Source organism: Odocoileus virginianus, chromosome 1, assembly GCF_023699985.2.
Source record: "Odocoileus virginianus isolate 20LAN1187 ecotype Illinois chromosome 1, Ovbor_1.2, whole genome shotgun sequence".
In the NCBI taxonomy this organism is placed as follows: Eukaryota; Metazoa; Chordata; class Mammalia; order Artiodactyla; family Cervidae; genus Odocoileus; species Odocoileus virginianus.
Genome location: NC_069674.1, coordinates 61,517,028 through 61,536,711, shown reverse-complemented (window position 1 = coordinate 61,536,711; position 19,684 = coordinate 61,517,028). Strand labels below are relative to the sequence as shown.

General features: G+C 34.8%; 1 protein-coding gene across 1 annotated transcript in view; it reads right to left on the bottom strand.

The window, feature by feature from the left end:
• The window catches only part of FOXP2 (forkhead box P2), a 579,712-nt gene that overhangs the window by 405,664 nt on the left and 154,364 nt on the right, over positions 1-19,684 (bottom strand). Inside the window, exon 3 of the mRNA XM_070468584.1 lies at positions 15,676-15,766. The gene's annotated coding sequence lies outside the window, so the exon portion shown is untranslated. The remainder of the gene's footprint in view (positions 1-15,675; positions 15,767-19,684) is intronic.

The following is a 19,684-nucleotide window of genomic DNA, read 5'->3' as shown; positions in this document are numbered from 1 at the left end:
CATTTGAGTAAAATAAATCTGATTAACACTATAATTTAATTTGGTTAAGGAAGCTGTAATACTCTAAAACTATTGTTACAAGGAGATTTATTCACAGAAGTAAATAAAATAATTATGAAGCTGATAAAATGACTACATAAGCCATTTTAAAAGAGGGATATATTTTTCCTTCTTTTCAATGAATGTTTAAAGCTCTCCTTCAAGCTCTTGGTAAATCTATTGATCTGTGAAACACAGTGTACTCCAGGGAGGCAATTCAGTTGACACTATGTATCAAATGATGATATGAATAATAACCATACCATTTGGCAATTAAATGTCTTACAAACTTTTAACTGATTAAACATCAAAAAAGTCAAATGAGGTCAAACATTGTATTTTTTCATTTTCATATTAGTGATATAAACAATAATATCAAAAGATATAAAGAATAAGGGCATGAGAAAAATTACATAAAATATTTCAAGATAAAATATATACAAGGATGTAGCTTACTATTGACTGTATATGTAATGTGTCTTTTTAGCTTGCAGAATTGTTTCCTATTTTTAAATATTTTGCTTGTAAAGTTGTTATTGAAACATTTCAAACCACTTCTTTGGATGGGTTAAGGAGAACATGTGGAAAATGTTAACTTTAATCAGTAAAGACAAAGTATCATGAAAAGAACACAGAGCATAGAGAAATAAATCATCTGAATCTCAGAATTTTCACATACAAATCCTATTTTAAAAATAACATTGAAGGGTACTTTCAATAAAATTTACATATTTTACTTATTCTCCAGTCCAACACTGAGCCCCACCAAAAAAATATACACACTATCCCCCAAGTGGTTGATTACTAAAGAGTTAAAGATGTAAAATTAGACACTCATATTAGCTAAAGACCTATAGAAGCTAAAGTGTTTTTTAAAGGCTACTTTCTGTGGTCATAAATACTAGGTCACTTATTTTACAATACCATAAACAATCCTGTAGTGAGAGATTTAAAAAATTTATAGTAGATCCATGTGCCTATTTCTTATCATACAAACTAAAACGTAGTTATTCACTGTACCTAACTACACTTACCTAATTATATAAATTATTGAATTACAACTGCATTTTAAGTACTTCTATTAAATATCCAGCACTATATTTATTTTTATCTTCATAACTTAAAAATTATTAAACAATCAAGAAAGCTTCATTGAGATATTCCATACATGTATGATAAAACTTGGAGCTCTAAAGTATAAAGTAACATGATTGAATAAAATATCATATACCCTCCTCACCCTTGTAGCATCGATATATGCTGTCAGTGTTCCACTTTTACATGTTTTGATTAATATTAGCTTATTTTTAAAATTGTTGATGACAATGACTCACAAAGTTTTCAACTGTTTGACATGTGCAGTAAAGAAACTAAATAACTTATCCAAAAATTTGAGATAAAATATGTATTTTCAAAAAGATAAATACTAATTTCAGATTTCTAAGGCATACAACAAATAGCAAAGGGCGACCAGATTAAGGAAACATAAAACAGAGGTAAAAAATGATCTACAGGAAGAGAATTAGGGATGGTTACCAGCAGACATGAAAGATGAATGTTTCTTTGAAAGTTATTCTTGCCTCCAGTGCTTTGGTCAAACAAGCCTTCTACTAAAGTGCTTCAATGATGCTCAGATTCACTTTATTATTAGTTGGTATTTCTTGTAAAGCCATCAGAAAAATTTTAATAGATATCTCTTTCCCAAACATATCTTCAGATCTTCCCAAATGTAAATACTGTTACCTTCACTCAGATTTTCTTAGGTGTAAAGGATTTTTCACAATCATGTAGTTATAATTCCAAACAGATCAACCACATTCTTCAAAAATCATTTCAAGTTCCACATTACTTATGAGAATTATTAACAGCAAGTAACATGGGATCTGTCTTTTAATTTAAATTATTTATTTATTTTACTTTACAACATTGTATTGGTTTTGCCATACATTGACCTGAATCTGCCATGGGTGTACATGTGTTCCCCATCCTGAACCCCGCTCCCAACTCACTCCCCATCCCATCCCTCTGGGTCACCCCAGTGCACCAGCCCCAAGCATCCTGTATCATGCATAGAACCTGGACTGGTGATTCATTTCATATATGGTAATTTACATGTTTCAATGCCATTCTCCCACATCATCCCGCCCTTACCCTCTCCCATAGAGTCCAAAGGACTGTTCAATACATTTGTGTATCTCTTGCTGTCTCTTCATACAGGGTTATCATTACCATCTTTCTAAATTCCATATATATGTGTTAGTATACTGTATTGGTGTTTTTCTTTCTGGCTTACTTCACTCTGTTTAATGGGCTCCAGTTTCATCCACCTCATTAGAACTGATTCAAATGTATTCTTTTTAATGGCTGAGTAATATTCAATTGTGCATATGTACCACAGCTTTCTTATCCATTTGTCTGCTGATGGGCATCTAGGTTGCTTCCATGTCCTGGCTATTATAAATAGTGCTGTGATGAACATTGGGGTACACGTGTCTCTTTAAGATCTGGTTTCCTCAGTGTGTATACCCAGCAGTGGGATTGCTGGGTCATATGGCAGTTCTATTTACAGTTTTTTAAGGAATCTTCACACTGTTCTCCATAGTGGCTGTACTAGTTTGTGTTCCCACCAACAGTGTAAGAGGGTTCCCTTTTCTCCATACCCTCTCCAGAATTTATTACTTGTAGACTTTTGGATACCAGCTATTCTGACTGGCGTGTAATGGTACCTCATTGTGGTTTTGATTTGCATTTCTCTGATAATGAGTGATGTTGAGCATCTTTTCATGTGTTTGTTAGCCATCTGTATGTCTTCTTTGGAGAAATGTCTGTTTAGTTCTTTGGCCCACTTTTTGATTGGGTCTTTCATTTTTCTGGAATTGAGCTGCAGGAGTTGCTTGTATATTTTTGAGGTTAATTCTTTGTCTGTTGCTTCATTTGCTATTATTTTCTCCTATTCTGAAGGTTGTCTTTTCACTTTGCTTATAGTTTCCTTTGTTGTGCAGAAGTTTTTAATTTTAATTAGGTCCCATTTGTTTATTCTTGCTTTTATTTCCAATATTCTGGGAGGTGGGTCATAGAGGATCCTGCTGTGGTTTATGTCGGAGAGTGTTTTGCCTATGTTTTCCTCTAGGAGTTTTATAGTTTCTGGTCTTACATTTGTATCTTTAATCCATTTTGAGTTTATTTTTGTGTATGGTGTTAGAAAGTGTTCTAGTTTCATTCTTTTACAAGTGGTTGACCAGTTTTGCGAGCACCACTTGTTAAAAAGTTTGTCTTTTTTTCCATTGTATATTCTTGCCTCCTTTGTCAAAGATAAGGTGTCCATAGGTGCATGGATTTATCTCTGGGCTTTCTGTTTTGTTCCATTGATCTATATTTCTGTCTTTGTACCAGTACCACACTGTCTTGATGACTGTGGCTTTGTAGTAGAGACTGAAATCGGGCAGGTTGATTCCTCCAGTTCCATTCTTCTTTCTCAACATTGCTTTAGTTATTCGAGGTTTTTTTGTATTTCCATAGAAATTGTGAAATTATTTGTTCTAGTTCTCTGAAAAATACCATTGGTAGCTGGATAGGGATTGCATTGAATCTATAGATTGCTTTGGGTAGTATACTCATTTTCACTATACTAATTATTCCGATCCATGAGCATGGCATATTTCTCCATCTATGTGTGTCCTCTTTGATTTCTTTCATCAGTGTTTTATAGTTTTCTATATATAGGTCTTTTGTTTGTTTAGGTAGATTTATTCCTAAGTATTTTATTCTTTTCATTGCAATGATGAGTGGAACTGTTTCCTTAATTTCTCTTACTATTTTCTCATTGTTAGTGTATAGGAATGCAAGAGATTTCTATGTGTTAATTTTATATCCTGCAACTTTACTATATTCATTGATTAGCTCTAGTAATTTTATGGTGGAGTCTTTAGGGTTTTATTTCAACTATTCACAACTGTATTACAGATGACCCTGGAAAAATGCTGGTGGTGGGGGTATGGACCCTCCACACAGTCCACCAACCACAAATTCTGTACTATTATAGTACCAATTTACAGAAGAAAGTCCAGTGTACAAGTGGATTCATGCATCTCAAATCTATGTTGTTCAAGGGTCTGTAATTATCTATTGCTGTGTAAAATTTACTACAAACTGCTACAAACCTAGTAGCTTTAAGCAACATATATTTATTGTCCTAAAACTTCTGTGGGTCAGATGTCTTGGAGCAGATAGGCTGGCGCTCAGACTCTCGAAAAGTGTTGGCTGGAGTGTGTACTTTCCTGGAGCTCCAGGTTCTCCTCCAAGCTCATGTGACAATAGGCACAGTTTAGTTCCTTGCTTTTATGAAGGGAAGAGGTTGCCTCAGCTCCTGAGAGGCTGCTCACAGTTCTTTGCTACATGACAATATCTCAAGTCTTCTCAAAAGACATTAGCTTGCTTCTTCAAGTCCAGCAGGACAAACTCTTGCTCCAGTCTGTTAAGATGGAGTCTTATATAACATAATATATTCATGGCAAGGACTATTCCACCACCTGTGCCATGTTCAGTTGGCTAGAAATAAGCAACAGGTTCTGCCCTCACTCAAGGGGTGGGAATTATTTAAAAGTGTGACTCACTATGGAGTGACCTTAGGAAGTATCCACCAAAATAATTCCCAGGCTAAATTTATCAACTCTAAAACCAGATTGCCTAAGCTTACATTCTGACTCTATCCTTACTAATTACTAATTATATCTATTTCTCCATCTTAAAATGAGATTATAGTACCTCTCTTAAAGTTATTGTGAGTTAATATTTTTTAGCTCATTTCATTGCTACATTAAAATCACACAGTAATAATACCTATGTGTTGATGTCACAAGAGGCAAAATTGCCAATTATTTATTCATCACATAATCTGGGTAAGTAAAAAGAAAACTTTTAGTTCAAGTCTTTTGATTAACTATTTTAAAATAACATACAGAAGTATTTGGCAACAGGAAGTTCTATATCAGTATGCATTAAGTAAATTAATATTAGAATATCTATATAAATTTCTAGGACTTCTCTCATGGCTCAGTGGCAAAGAATTTGCCTGCTGATGCAGAAGACACAAGAGATGAGGGTTCACTCCCTGGGCAGGGAAAATCCCCTGGAGAAGGAAATGCCAACCCACTATAGTATCATTGCCTCGAAAATTTGATGGACAGAGGAGCCTGGCAGGCTATAGTCCATGGGGTTGCAAAGAGTTGGACACGACTGAGCATACACACATACATAAATTTCTAATAAGCCAATACATTTTTACCATCAAAATTTCATACGCTGTGACTATAAAATTGCATACTGTCATTTCTCTTGAATGATTCATATTTGCATATGTGCAAATGTGTATTCTGCTAATCATTGTAACAACATGGAAATTCCTAAAGAATATTTAAATTAGCTAACAAGATAAAAATATGAAATAATGTGCAAAATAGCAGTCAATAAATATGTTAAGTAATCGTGATGGTAATTGAAATCTAAGAGTTACAACTCAATAAGAGTAAGTTATGGATCGACATCTACTAATCATCAGCCTCAGAAACTTATCTCTGCTTCCTAACACACAATTCACAAATGTTTTAACTTTTTAAATACTGCCATTTGGTAATGAGTGATAACCCTACCCTTTTAATGACCTTTCATGAGCTGACTCTAAAGTCAGTTGGAAGCCCACAGAGAAGTACACAAATGCTAGGTCCTAGAGATGAGGGGAAATACCCATTCTTTGGCATGTTGATCAGAACTTGGAAAGTAGAATTAAATGCAAAGGAACAAAGGGTGACTAGAGAGAAGGTGAGGTATAATAAATCAAGGGTGGGATCAGAAACAGACTCACTAAATGCACCTCTTTATTACAACTTCCTCTCACTTGCAGTTTGGCATGTTGCTAAATGTCTAGAATATATTTAAAAGGGACTAAAGTTTTCTCAGAGTCTCAGCATAATACTCTCATTTCAAGAAAACTTCTCTACACATGATTTTTCTAAGACAAGTTCATATTGAAAATCAAAATGTCAAAGGAGATAAATGGTTGGAGTTTAGAGTAAACGAGATGCAGGTCTGGATAGAGGAATGAATTTTAACATTTCTGGTTAATCATAGAGAAATATGCACATACTATAACAATGAAGAAAACAAATATAAAATATAAGGACACAAATAATGTAAAACTCTAAAGAATATAAAATTATTTAATAAGCATTGGACAACTGATTATGCTTTTAGCTGTAGTATACAAGGAAAACTGAAATTCAATAACTTCTATTTGAGTTCACTCACAAGGGAACATGAAATATGTTTATTCCTATTCAGCCTTGCACAGTATCAAAGTCACCCTGAACCCTGACTGAACCCTAAAGGAGAAAAAGGGTCAAATTTATGGTTAAGATGATGGCAATTCTTAATTAGCAATATTAATTAAAAAGTCAAAGAGTGTCAAAGATTTCTTTAAGATGGTTTATTGCTAATATGAAACTGTCATATATACTTTGCATCTAACTGATGACAGTTGAAATCATTATTGCATAAATAGTTCATGGTTGTGAGAACTGAAAAAATTACTGGGTACTCAGAGACAAGAAAACACATGTGTTTAATGGCTATAACTAAAATTAAGCATGAATCATTATCTGAGAAACAAATGAATGAAATGTATTAGCAAAAAATTTTAAAATGAACTAAATATTTAAGAAGGGTATAAACTGAAGTTATCTTGAATATGGAGAAACCACAAGAGAAATTACAGAAGAAAGTATTAATGTGACAGATTCTTTATAAGGTTGAAGAGAAATGCTGTCTTTAATTAGCAAGTTCAGAAACTTTTCTAACAAAACCCTTTTATTGATCTTTCTTCTATAAATATTTACTTTTAATCTGACCCAGGCAATCAAATAAGAGATCTTCATTTTCTTCCATTAGATTTTCCACATGTCTTCACACAAGTGCTCAGATCCTTGTATTTTACAAATTAAATATGTCAATACATGTTATCATGTTATCATATGCTATTTTCATTAAAATCTCATAGAATTCTAGATGCTAAGGTTAACCAGCTTCTTTTTGCCTCCCCAAGATTATTTCAGATGACAATACATACAAAACAAATATTTTAAAATTATTAATATAAACCTAACACATATTCAAAGGAGACAAAAAAAAAATCACAGGACAGTTTCACAAAAAGGCTGTTCTCATGTGAACATACATTCTTAATTAATGAATAAAACACTCAAGATTGGTAGCATCTTTTAGTATACCAAGGTTTACTATTATTTTCCAACCTTAAGATTCTAGAGTGCATTTTAGCAAATTCATTCATTTGTGTTGTTTATTAGGCTACTGATTCATGTGCTTAAGTGTGAGAAAAAGACAAAGAAAAAAAATCACCACAATATTATAGTCTTAAAACTTATTATTCATGTTACTTTCATACAGAGGGCCCCTTGTTTAAGACCAAAAATAATAGGCCAATTGAGACTTATGCTTAACATTTAATTGTATGAATAAGAATGAAAATTTAGGCCCAATATAACAAGAATATTTTCCCCTTGATATACTGAGCATAAAAAGTATTCACATCTGTTTCACTGCTTTGCCTTCTTCATGGGCTTAAACCTGCCAAATTATTCCATTTGATTTCAGAGAATTCTCATATGGCAATCTATTTTATTTACTTTATCTTCAATAAAATGGTTCAGTGAGCATTAGCAACTCTAAGACACAAGTTTCAATCAGTCTTCAGACAAAGGCGTCAATCTATATTAGACCTACTGTCCTGTGAGTTGTAGCTAGAGAGTTAGATAAGGTAGGGCAACAGTGAAAATGTGACAGAGTCTTAATAAAGCCAAAGTAAAGAGAAAGAAAGCTCTCCCCAGGCTCTCACAGCATAGCTTACACAAGACCAGGTGCTGGATTCAACACATGAAGAACTCCTTAATAAGGCTAACAGTTAAAGTAGGCTTCAGACTCTAACTTTATTTTACATGACACCTACAGTAATAGTTCTTTGTATTCCAGCAGATAGAGTAAAAACTTGAAATGCCAATAGTTAAAAATGAAGTTTCATATTCACCCCCTGGATATCATAGAGGGGGAAGAAAAAACCTGAAAACACTCAAGCTGCATAGCAGTTCTTCTATAAGATTTTCATGCAATTACTAATATAACAGTAGTTTCAGTGAACCTTTCCTCCAAATTTGTATGGCATTTTAAATATAGTTGGTGGATTAGAGTTTAACCACAAAACAATCAGTAAGTATGAGCAACAACTCATTTTGGAAAATGATATGATTAAAGACTAATTCCAAGAAATGTTGGGCAGTACTGTTAGATGTCATGAAAATGCCTCCCAAAGCACAAACTTTGTAATAAGTGATGCTGGTTCATATTTGATATAGGCTGTAAAAAGCAAATTATTGTAATGCTGCTCTTCCCAGCAAATAAGACCATTAAAAATGTACTTAATGTTCAGTTGAAGTGAAAAGCAAGCCAGTTAAAATCCATATTTTGCTATTTTGTATAATGGTACCAAAAATTTTACTAGTGGATCACTCCAGGCCATAAATTTGATATTACAAATGTAAACTCTCCTTTTTTATAGGAACCAGTTTCAATTTTTCCCTTTGTAAAAAATATAATGCTGTATTTTCAGACATTTCTCCAAAGAAGACATATAGGTGGCTAACAAACACATGAAAAGATGTTCAACATCGCTCATTATTAGAGAAGTGCAAATCAAAACTACAATGAAAAATCATCTCACACAGTCAGAATGGCCATCATCAAAAATTCTACAAATGATAAATGCTGGAGAGGATATGAAGAAAAGGGAATCCTCTTGCACTGTTGGTGGGAATGTAAATTGATACAGCCACTATGGAAGACAGTATGGAGATTCCTTAAAAAACTAGGAATAAAACCATCATATGACCTAGCCATTCCACTCCAAGTCATATACCCTGAGGAAACCAAAATTGAAAAAGACATGTACCCCAATGTTCATTGCAACACTATTTACAATAGCTATAACATGGAAGCAACCTAGATGTCCATCAATAGATGAATGGATAAAGAAGTTGTGGTACATATACACCATGGAATATTATTTATCCATAAAAAGGAACACATCCGAGTCAGTTCTAATAAGGTAGATGAACCTAGAGCCTATTATACAGAGTGAAGGAAGTCAGAATGAGAAAGATAAATATCATATAGTAATGCATATATATGGAATCTAGAAAGATGGTACTGATGAATTTATTTGAAAGGCAGCAGTGGAGAAACAGACATAGAAAACAGACTTACGACATAGGGAGAGGGGAGGAGAGGGTGAGATGTACAGAGTAGCATGAAACTCACATTACCATATGTAAAATAGATAGCCAATGGGAATTAGCTGTATGTCTCAGGTAACTCAAACGGGGGCTCTGCATCAACCTAAGCGGTGGGACGGGGAGGGAGATGGGAGGGAGAGTCAAGAGGGAGGGGACATATGTACACCTCTGGCTGATTCATGTTGGTGTTTGACAGAAAATGAAGAAGTTCTGTAAAGTGATTTCCATTCAATTTAAAAATACATAAATTTTTTAAAAATTTAAAAAATATATAATGCTGTGTTTTTGCCCAGATTACACTATAATCAATAGGAAGAAAACTTGGAATGACAGTTTAATGTGAATTTATACAAAATTTTGTTCTACTAATTGCTGATTCATACTTCTCAACTAACTTTCCTGGAGACTGAACAAATTATTTTTCTAACATACATTTCAAAGCACTGAACCCCAAATATGTGTACATATATCTAGATGCTTTCCTCACAGCTCTATAAAGACATTAAAGGAGAATGATGGAAAACTAGTATGATAGATTAGTAGAATAGATTCTAAAAGCTCAGATTCCATAAAGGTAAGAGCTTTTTTGTTGTTATTGTTTTGTTTGCTTATTTGTTTTTTAACTATTTCAAATAGCTCTTCTAAAAGACAATCAGCACCAGACTAGCACCCAGATCTACCCAGTCCTGACACTCCAACATTGATGTACTCAATGAGCAGGAGACTAGAAGAGGCCTCTGCATATTATAAAATCAGTATGCCAGGTGAAATCTAAACATTTCACATTTTCTTCTCACTTAAGCCCACTTTCTCATAAACATGCACCCCTTCCCCACAGCATTTACTTTAGAGACCACATGTTCAGTATACCTGTATACTGTATTAATCTTTGTATTTCCTGCAAAGCCCAGAATAGTAATGAAGTTTGTGGAAATAATTTTCAGAGGTAGTATATAACATATTAATTATCTACTGTTACATAACAAATTACCTCCAAATTTAGCAGCTTCGGAACAAAAAGAATTATTATGTCAAACGGTTTCAGGAATCAGGAATCCAGTAGTTCCTCTATGTGGTTTAGGCTCAGGGTTCCTCAAGAAGATGCTGTTACTGATAGTTCCGCCCTGTCTACTGGACAGAGGGCACAGTTTCTTAACACATGGATCTCACCAAGTCAGCTATCCTCCCCTAGAGCAAGTCATGAGTCTGAGAGGGAAAGAGAGAAGGGAAAGGGGAAGGAAGAAGGGAGGGGGGAAAGAGAAAAAAGAGAGAGAGAAAAAAATGGAAACAAGAAAGAACACCCAAAACAGATGTCATAATATCTTGTATAACCCAATCTGAAAAGCAATATATTATTACTTGTACCATATTCTAGTCAACTGGCCACAAGAAACAAGGTACATGTGGGAGGGAAAAATACAGTTGTATGAAAACCAGGAGATGGTGATCATTACGGACCATCTAATATGCTGCCCATCACAGCTCACCCTCTGGACCCCAAGATTCACATTCTTCCCATGTGCAATCAGTTTCAAACAAAGTTGTACTGGATTCCTAAAGGTCGTTTAAGGGTTAATTGAGATACACTTCAGATTACTGAGTCAGTGTCAGAGCAGATAATTTATAAAAACCACCCTTTAAAATATGATTCTCAAACAGACCACTGTTCTGAATTAAGGAGGTATTTCATATATTTGAGCTTCCCTTCTTGCCTGGGAAATTTCATGATCAGAGGAGCCTGGGAGAGCTATACAGTTCATGGTGTCACAAATAGTCAGTCATCAAATGGATGAGGAAGCTGTGGTACATATACATCATGGAATATTACTCAGCCATTAAAAAGAATTCATTTGAATCAGTTCTAATGAGATGGATGAAACTGGAGCCCATTATATAGAGCGAAGTAAGCCAGAAAGATAAAGACCACTACAGTATACTAACACATATATATGGAATTTAGAAAGATGGTAACAATAACCCTATAATGCAAAACAGAAAAAGAGACTCAGATGTATAGAACAGACTTGTGGACTCTGTGGGAGAAGGCGAGGGTAGGATGTTTCAAGAGAACAGCATCGAAACATGTATATTATCTAGGGTGAAACAGATCACCAGCCCAGGTTGGATGCATGAGACAAGTGCTCGGGCCTGGTGCACTGGGAAGACCCAGAGGGATCGGGTGGAGAGGGAGGTGGGAGGGGGGACCGGGATGGGGAATACATGTAAATCCATGGCTAATTCATTTCAATGTATGACAAAAACCACTGCAATGTTGTAAAGTAATTAGCCTCCAACTAATTAAAATAAATGGAAAAAAAAATAATAATAAAATAAAAAATAAAAAAAACAAATAGTCATGACTGAGTTAACTTTCACTTTCACTTCAAATATTTAGTGAATGTTTCTTAAGATATGATTATATGCAAGGCTACAGCTGATACACACATGATACTATCAGGAAAAGTCCTGAGTTGGCTAAAAAGGAGGAGAGAAACAGGACAAGTGTAATGAAGAGGCAGAGATGTAAATGTGCTTTACATTTACAGAAGACAAGGGAAAAGAAACAACAGGATATACACTGACAAAGATGTGGGCAAGTATAAAACAAGTTCAAGGTATACATATCAGTGTAATGAGGAGAAAATGTTGGATACTAGGGTTTTGTCAGAGAATATTAAATACCAGGACATGCTGTTTTAGTCTGGTGGTTAGCCAGCTTAAAATAATGGATCAGTATTAGGCAGAGAGGAATGGCCTGTTGAAACTTATACTATAAGCAGAACTGAGAATAAAGTTTTACACTTAGTGACAATATTACTTCTTTATTAAATCTTACATAATTTAAAAAAAAACTAAAATGCTAGGTTAAATTAATTTTAAATTAAGAAATTTAACATGCTGTGGCAGATAAACTTTAGGGTGGTCCCCAGGTTCATGCCCTATATAAGTCCCTCCCCTTACATGCAGGCAGACTATGACTCGCTTCTAACAGAATCTGGCAAAGGTTATAGGATGTTATTTCAATGGTTATGCTAATATGTATACACATACATAGATATGTAACTCTATTTTTCTAACAATTAGTAGAAACTCTCCTACTAATTTTAAAGATGCAAGCTACTATTATGTGAACTGTATATGGAGAGGGCCACATCGATGAGAACTGTGGATAACCTCTAGGACCTGTGGATCTCAGTCCTATAAAAGCAATGAAATGGATTTGGCCAAAGCCCAGTGAGTTTGGAAGACCCTGAACTCCAAAGGAAAATGCAGTCTAGCCAATATTTTGATTGTAGCCTTGTAAGATACTGAGCTAAGCCATGCCTGGACTCCTGACCTATGGAAATTGTTAACATAATAAATGTATGCCATTTTAAGCTTTAAAATATTAGTATACAGCTATCAAAAATTCATACACATGCTAACCAAATCACAGAATGCACATTTACAAATTAACTCCTTTTTACCATTTCATGGGCCAAAGTTAGAAAGCTAGTCAGGACACTGATCAGGTGGCCTGGAAAATACAGTCAAACTTTGAGACCCACGTGATAGGGAGCAAAACAAAACTAACTTACAAAAAAAAAAGCCTACTATTCTCTTCATATGTATTTATACATTTAGTCCTCAAATCAACTCTAAGAAATAGGTACTATTATCTCCATTTTTCAGATTCAGAAATTAAGAGTTAGAGAGTTTAAATGACCTATCTAAGGTTTCACATATGGTAGGTTTGTTTTTGAACCATAATTCAAATCTAAGCAATCTGATTTCCAAGCTTACATTCTCAACAGCTATATGCTACAGCCTCTGTATTTACAGTTTTATTCAGTCTGTTTCATTTTACCAAAAAATGTGTGCACACCACATATTTGAACCACTTGTCCAGCCCCTCCTTAGCCAAATCATCTTCCTGCATAGTTCACTTACTTTTTAATAATTTGAAAATTAGAGCAAATATTTTGTCAGGTATGATGCCTAATTTTTACAATTTATGAAACTTATAGCAATATGTATGTGAATGAAGTTTTTTCTACTCCACTGAAATAACTGATCTTTTATTTGAATTTAATACTCTTACAATAGAAACTCTGAAAATAACTGTAAATATTATGAAGTAAAATACACACACAAATGTACACACTTTAAGTAACCATTTACCCATATACACAATCTCAGTTGGAAGCTGGATGGAATACTTTAGTTCCTATTTAGTATAATCTAGGACAGGTTCTGTAAACCTCTATGAGAGGTAAAATGGGGATAATCGTTTGAAAACAAATATTCACTTAAGGGATTTCTGGAGGGAAAGGAACAGAAGAGTGGAAAGGAAAGAAGAAAATGAGTATTTCTTGAAAATAGCTGTGCATTTTAATACATACACAACTATGTACCCTTCTGGGAAAAAGACTCTATTTTCTAAAGGTCATTTCTTTCAGGGTTCCATGATGTTCACTCTCAGGTAGCTCCTACTTATAAATCTAAAATTTCCCTGCTATTATTAAAACAAATGTCCTATTACTACTCCACAAATGAGAATTTAATATTAAAGGTCTCACAATGACAGGATATATCAACATAACCATTATCCATAGTAAGAATAAATAACAGAAGAAAAAAAGATTGTGTGTAAGCAGATCTGAGTTCTAATAACACATAATTATTTATTATTAGCTATAATATCACAATAAGCTACACCATTTTTTCCAAGTCCTTGAAATTCTTTGCCAAACTTTCAGTTTCTCCACTTACTAAATAATGAATAACAATGGCCACCTTACTTACATCATAAAAAATGCAACAGTAAAATTAATGAGTTCAATGAAAAAGTAAAATGAAGTAAAAAGTTATCAAAATGTTTCCAAAATTTTAAATGCTAAATACATGTGGAATCATTTTTCTTGTTTGTGGGACTTCCATGGGATGACAGAGGATGAATTGGTTGGATGGCATCACTGACTTGATGGACATGAGTTTGAGCAAGCTCTGGGAGTTGGTGATTAACAGGGAAGCCTGGCATGCTGCACTCCATGGGGCTGCAAAGAGTCAGGACTGAGCAACTGAACTGAAATGATTTTGCTTGTATGTCTGACAGAATTATAAAGTTGGTACAAAACAAGAAAAATTCCATAGGCAAAACAGTACCTGAGAAATAACTGACTACATGATTCAAGTACATTGACAAAATTCTCTCAGGGAAGATACAGAGCATCTATCTAGATAAAGTTTTAGAAATGGCTACAGCAATTCAGGCATCACAGCGAGGATCCTGAGACCCATCCTACATTTCTGGTGAACCCACTTGACAAAGAATTCTGATGTGGCATGGGCAAGAAAAAATAGTAATTTTAAGAAGTCAGGGCATCAGGGTTCCCCTTTCTTTGGGGGTAAAGACTAGAGAGGGAAATGATGTAAACAACTCATCTAGAATTTTTTTTTTTAATTTTTCTTTTTGTAACTATATTATTAAAACTTTGGCCCCCTATAACATAACTGCTTGTCTGATACCATAATCAAGAAATCACACTGAAAACTAACTTCACAGAGACATTATACAGTTAAGAGTAGGAGATAAAATCTGCATCTCTTGGAACTGCAATTCATAACTATCTCTGTGGTCCTTATTTCATAACAAACAATGGAGTTCAAGTTCTCTAAACTGGCACTGTAAATATCAAGGAAAACTACCATTATATTGAAAGAAGTATAATATTAAAAAAAATAAATGATTTCTAAATATCTGACTTGCTAGATCTCAAGAAGTTTATTTAAAAAAATCAAACTTTCAAGAAAAAATCATTAGTAGTATGCTATTCTTCTTAGTTTCTGACATTTCTAGATTCTCCTAAGTATCAACTGGATCTTAATAAAATAGTATTGAAAACGTCAGTATAAATAGGCCAGCATAATGGTGACAGAAAATACTTCAAGTGCTTTTCTTATCTAATAATTTATTCTCAATACTTCAAAATCAAATTCACATTCTTCATAAATTTGTGTTAATTTTCAAAAGACAAAGTGAGATCAGGAAGAAGAGATCAGGTTTAAAAGGAAGAAGGAGCACAATAAGAAGTGAAATAAAAAGCCCAAGAGAAGAAACAGTGGTAAAAACTCCTATTACCACGCATGATATGTCTCTATGGTTCACTGATCGTTTGTTTCCTTTTTTAAACCTTTGAGCAAAGATACTTACCCAAAAACTTAAAGGACAAAATAAGCTTTAGAAAAACAAAAATAAGCACAATGAATGAAAGAGACTTATCACCAAAAGGCCACTTACCTATTTCTCCCAGATCTTCAAGAAGACTTGCAAGTCAACCTTGATATGGAGCCCTAGGTAAATTCAATTCCAGTATCACATTAGAGCAGCCCTGTTAATAGAGACAAACAATTGTCACTGCTTTGAAAATTAATTTTTCATTTATGTCCCAATTAGTTCAATGATTTCACCATAAAACATACTAAACCTAAAGGTAAGTATAAAGCATTCACTGCTTTGGGAATCTTCAAACGTGTGTAAAATTGCTTTCCTACATTTTGGAAAACTTTAAAGCCACTGTTTGGTACAAAGTAAGGACCACAGCAATAGCACTGAGCACACTTGCAAGAAACACAGAATTTACTTCCCATTCTTATCCTGATTTTCCAGGTTTAAACTTTTGATGATTAAATTTTGCAATTTATAAGAACAAAATTATTTATGTCTCAAGGGTCCCAACTGAAAACATGACTGATTTCAATTGCCTCTTCAACACACACTTAATGAGTTTTGTAGGTCTTTCCACAATCAACAAACTAATAGTAAGCATTTCTTCTCCCAGGTCAGAAGGTGTCTGAGATGCCACTGGGGAAGAGTGGAGAAGGACTACTAATAGCTCCAGACAGAATGAAGTAGCTGGGCCAAAGCAGAAATGATGCTCAGTTGTGGATGTGTCTGGTGACGAAAGTAAAATCTGATGATAAGAACAGTACTGCATAGGAACCTGGGATGTTAGATCCATGATTCAAGGTAAGTTGTGAGTGGTCAAGCAAGAGATGGTGAGAATAAACATTGATATCTTAGGAATCAGTGAACTAAAATTGACAGGAATGGGCAAATTTAATTCAGATGACTAATATATCTCCTACTGTGGGCCAGAATCCCATAGATGAAATGGAGTAGCTCTCATAACTAACAAGAGTCTGAAACGCAGTACTTGGGTACAACCTCAAAAATTACAGAATGATCTTGGTTCATTTCCAAGGCATGCCATGCAATATTAGAGCAATTCAAGTCTATGCCCCTACCACAGTTAGTGAAGAAGCTAATCAGTTCTACGAAGACCTAGAAGACTTTCTAGAACACCAAAAAAAGATGTTCTATTCATCATTGGGGATTGGAATGCAAAAGCAGGAAGTCAAGAGATACCTGGAGTAACAGACACATTTGGCCTAGGAGAACAAAATGAAGCAGCACAAAGACTAACAGAATTCTGCAAGGAGAATGTACTGGTCATAGCAAGTACCCTTTTTCAGCAACACAAGAGATGACTTTACACATGGACATCACCAAATGGTCAATACCAAAATCAAATTGATTACATTCTTGTAATTGAAGATGGAGAAGCTGTATACAGTCAACAAAAACAAGACCTGGAGCTAACTGTGGCTCAGATCATCAGGTTCTCATAGCAAACTTCAAGCTTAACTAAAGAAAGCAGGGAAAACCACTAGGCCAGCCAGGTACAATTTAAATCAAATCCCCTATGAATATGCAGTGGAGGTGACACATAGATTGAAGGTATTAGATGTAGTCAACACTGTGCCTGGAGAACTATGGATGGAGGTCCATAATGTTGTACAGGAGGCTGCCAACAAAACTATCCTAAAGAAAAAGAAAAGCAAGAAGGTAAAGTGGTTATCTGAGGAGGCTTTACAAGTAGCTGAAGAAAGAAAAGTGAAAAGCAAGGGAGAAAGGGAAAGAAACATGCAACTCTGATTGCTAGGGACCGCATAGAAAGCTGCAGGGAGACTAAAGCTACGTCTGCAACAGCAAAGAGTACCATGTTCAATTATTAATGTTTCCACAGGCACTGAAAATGATGAATGACATCATACACCATGCTCACTGAACATTTAGGCATGCAGTAATTTTATTTAAATAATTTCCAAACACTTTTGGCTGAAAAATCCTTTCTTCCAATGGAACCTTGGTGAGAGGTCAATTAATTAAGCAGATAAAAATGAAACATTCTGACTGAATCAGGATCTCAAATACTCAGTACCACCACTATTCTTTCACCAGTTACCCTGGGGGTATTCTAGGAAGCTTATATATATACTGCAAAGCATAACTTGAAACCACTGTTTTAGTTAATCTTAAGTATTATATAACTCAAAGTTACAAAAATATAGGTAATTCAAACTCCTATTCTTAGCATTCTTTCTCTGTTGCTTCTGTTCTCCATATTTCTCTCAATGACAAAATTTTGCATAGGAGCGCACTCCACCCTTGACTTTACTTATGTTAATCTTTCTTCTCCAATCATTTCTTGCCTGCTATAGGCCACAAAAAAAAAAAAAAAATTCTTATGAAAATGTAGCAGCCTAAATTGTTTTCTAATTCCATACTGACTTTTTACTTCACCATATTCACAGATATCAATTTTTCCTAAAACAACTGATAAATTCTAGACTTTCAAATAAAATCTAAAAATCCATTTTAAAGTATAAGTTATAAAATGTCTATTATTATCAAAGTTAAGATAAAAAATGAAGGGCAAACAGAAGAATTTCACTCTATCAAATATTAGGATACACAAAAAATTCAGGGACAGACACAGAGATACAGTGTTCAGAAATAAATTCACAGGTCAATGATAACTTTATATATGATAAAGATGATATCAAAAGTAAAAGAAAAGGTTGGTGCTGACTCATTGTACAGAGAAAGAAAAACAGTCTCAGAATATGGCAAAAACTTAGCTCCTTATTTTACACCATATATAAATTTGAAATTTAACTAAAGAGCCTGGTGGCTCAGACGGTAAAGAGTCCACTTGCAATGCAGGATTTGATCCCTGGGTTGGGAAGATCCCCTGGAGAAGGTAATGGCTACCCACTCCAGTTAATCTTGCCTGGAGAATCCTGGGCCTGCCGGGCTACAGTCCATGGGGCCGCAAAGAGTCAGACAAAACCGAGCAACTAAGCACACATGCACACAGACAATTTTAAAATGTGAAAGTTACCTTTTCAACGCTAATAGAAAACACTCAGGAGAGTTTTTTGAAAATTAGAAGTAAAAGGCAATTCTGAAACAAAACATAAAATTAATGACTTTTACTACGTTAAAATGAGAATTTTTCAGTGACTAATGTTGCCAAAAGGTATGTGAGGTCTGGCTGTTTGCTGCTCAAAAGCCAATTAATTGGTCAGGCTGGTGGAAAGGAAAATTTGCTTTATCTCATATGTTGGCAACTGGGGAGGGAGGCAGATGTCTGTCCAAAGGCCAGCTCCCCCTGCACTGGCAACCACTGGGGCAAGAGCTTTTACAGACAGAAGTGTGGCAGGGAGACTAGATGCAGAAACAGCACAGTCATCTCACAGTCATCTTCAAACTGGTCATCAGCGGTCTGACTACTGGCATCTTCATTGTTTTAGATACAGTTAATTATCAATTCCAGGATCCAGTTGTTCCCACTTCTTTGTGATCAATTCTTGGAACTGTAGTCACTTATGCTGTGAGTTGGAGAAAAAAATGGCAACCCATTCCAGTATTTTGCCTGGGAAATCCTGTGGATAGAGGACCCTGGTGGGCAGCAGTCCATGGGATTGCCAGAGTCAGACATGACTTAGCAACTAAACCACTAGCACCACATGTCATGGGAACAGTCTGGTCATCATACAGCTAACTTCTTCCACCTAGTGTTTTAGTATCTATAAGATAGCTCATTGGACAAGGTTCAGAATGTTATCTATAGCCCTGTAGAAGGAATTAAAGGTCCTTGACTATACTTAACGAGTACGTTATTTGGTCTCCTTTGATTGTTTTCCTTTGTTTCCACATGTTCTCATTTTTCTGATTAAACTTATTCTTTAACGAAAGTTTTCCACAGACAAAAAACAGGCAGAAGATATGGGGGGGGGGGGGCGGATAATAGGGTCCAGCTCTGCTTCATCTGACATCATAGATAAACTGAGAGAAGACCTAACACCAACAAAGAATCAATATTAGAATACTCAGAAGAAATTAATAGAAAACTAAGTAAAAACTTGAAATGGCACTGACTTATTAGAAGGGGAAGCCAGAA